Genomic DNA, 2,458 nt, shown 5'->3' with positions numbered 1-2,458 from the left:
GATGTGCAGCTGAGTCAAATTTAAATCAGAGTGACTTTGGACTGACCTGGCTGCTTCATCTACCTCAAGCTTCCCTAGTTAGAACCTGGTTTTCACACTTGCTGTCTCATGCTGATGCCCTCATGCCCTGGTTTCACTCTGTATTCCATGGAGTCTTAATTTCTCCACAAGAGAAACAAGTGACCAAGGCTCCTGGAAAACACTTATGTCAGTGCCCAGCCCCTGGTCTCCTCAATCCTCCCAGTGCATCCCTGTGGTGGAGCCTTCCCTCTCATGTAGTACTGCAACTGACTGGGCCACAGATCCTTAATGATGATCTGCCAGGGAAACAAGCTGGCCAGACCCCAGGCCCTCCAGTGTGCCACCAAGAACTCCAACATCAACCACCTATACTGGCCCAGTGGTCCAGTGGGACACCACCTCAGCAATCCTGCTGGATCCTGCAAAGTTATGGTCAAAGAACCAGTTGAAGAAGTTAATGCTGCTTGCAGTGCCTGTGGCTGTATGCCTTGCGTTCAAATCCCTGGTGCCACTGAATTAGAGTGAAATGAGATGCTCAGTATCCTGCAAGAAAAGGACTATGGGAGAAAGACCTAAATCAGTTTTCAAGTTCAACCTAAGGGCCTTTCTCCCCCCACACCCCAAATCCAGTGAGCTGCCTCTTACCAGTGATGTTAATGAGATATTCCTTAACGAATCACTTCATTCTGGAAATACTTGTTCTTCTGAAAAGACAGTGTGATCTTGCAGTGAAGAGTGGGATGCTGGAGATCCTCCACCTGCCAGGACAAAGTGTGGGGGTGGCGTGGGGGTGGGGTGGGTGTGAAACCTCTTTATAGAAGAGCTGTCCTTAACTGTTTTCAGGGATATATCATTTCCCCTCCCCTCCCCATGCATCCCCCTGCCACAATTATCAGTGTCCCCTGCCTGACCTTTAAGTTGGTCATGTAGTTAAGCGTGTCTTTATCTTGTTCACTCACCATGACTGACATTTGGGGGTGGTTCATAAACTGCCTTAGGTCAAGGAGCCTGTAGATGCGCTGGAAGAAGAAAGGTAGCCTAGAGAGTAGCCTGGCATTGTCTGACTTCAACTTGCTCCTAGTTAACTCTTCACATCTGTGTGGAGTTCGTACACACAGACTGTGTGAAGGCCCAACAAGCCCCCAGGCTACACCTATCAATGCAAAGAGGTTCTGTTCCTAACAGAAAGGTCTAAGCTCCATCTCAGACTCCTAAAAGTTAGTTTATTTCTGGAAAACAAGCATTCCTAGTTGCAACTGGCATGAACACTTACACACTGCAACATCACCCCCAAATTCATTCAGGTTTTGGAGACCTGTATTCCAGACAAGCCTTTTCTCTGAAGAGTCCCTGGTACTAATGACAATTCTTATTGGGACTTCTGCAAGTAAAGCCCACGTATCAATTATTCCTGCTAACCAAAACAGCAAGGACATCACCCGTCTGATTACCCATCACCCATTACATACATTTTGTACCAAAACTGCCAGATCTGTAAACTGCATTCGCAACAGCCCAGGTAAAACAAATTCCACAAGCACCACATCAAGGATACAACTTTGACCCAGAAGCCACGGATTCCCTGGATGATAGCGCATCTGTGTTCTAGATGCAGCTTCTGCCTCTGACAGTTCTTGTCTTTCAGCCGAGTGTGGGTCCTTTGGGCTTTCTTATTCACAGGATCCAGCCACCTGCAGGGCTGCCAGCGCCTCCACTGGGGGCCGGTCACTCAGGGCTCCGGGCCTTGGACATTTCCCCGGCTTTCCCTCCCGCTCCTCTGAGGACACCGGCTCTGGCTCCTCCTTCACCACCACCTCCACGTCCTCCATGTCTTCCACCAGCTGCTGGAACTGCTGCCCGATCCCCACCACCTCTCCCTCCTCCGGGCCGCTCCTTTCTCTACCGCTTCCACCCTGAAAAGGGCGGCCTCTTTGCCTGGTGTGCTACGTGGGACCGGCATCTGCTCTGCCTCCCCCACCCGGAAGGCAGGGCCCAGGGACCCTGCCCCGTAAAGACCCGGGCTCACAACTAAAATCCAGGATCCAGGGGAGCTCCCGCCTTCGTCTGGCCCAACCTCACGCTCCATGTGGTCCTGGCCATGACCCCGATCTGCTAAGAAGCTGGATACAAGAGCACAGCAAGTGGCCTGCACAGCCCGCCCACCCGCTACAATCTACTCTGCGCCAGCAACTGCTTGCTCGCCAACAGTACTGGCAGGGAAGGAGAAATACGTATGCACAGAGCTTTGTGACGCTAGGCACACACATGATATGTTGGCCGGAAGCAGCGGAACTGTACGTCCTGACCCCCCCAGACCTCATCACGAGCCAATCAAATGGATTCTAAAGGTATTGGATCATGGGGCACACCCCTTGGAATTCTGGGCACTCTGGCAGTGGGTGACCCTGCGGCCAAATTGTGCTCAATGCTGCCATCC

At 51.7% G+C, this 2,458-nt stretch overlaps 1 pseudogene; it reads right to left on the bottom strand.

Annotated features, from left to right (window-relative positions):
* Positions 1–203: 203 nt before the first annotated feature.
* On the bottom strand, positions 204–2,107 carry LOC104980506 (annotated as a pseudogene).
* Between the last annotated feature and the right edge of the window lie 351 nt (positions 2,108–2,458).

The sequence above is a fragment of the Bison bison genome, unplaced genomic scaffold, assembly GCF_000754665.1.
Source record: "Bison bison bison isolate TAMUID 2011002044 unplaced genomic scaffold, Bison_UMD1.0 scf7180017864500, whole genome shotgun sequence".
Taxonomy (NCBI): domain Eukaryota; kingdom Metazoa; phylum Chordata; class Mammalia; order Artiodactyla; family Bovidae; genus Bison; species Bison bison.
Note: the sequence above shows the minus strand (reverse complement) of the source record. Positions and strands in the feature narration are given on the sequence as shown.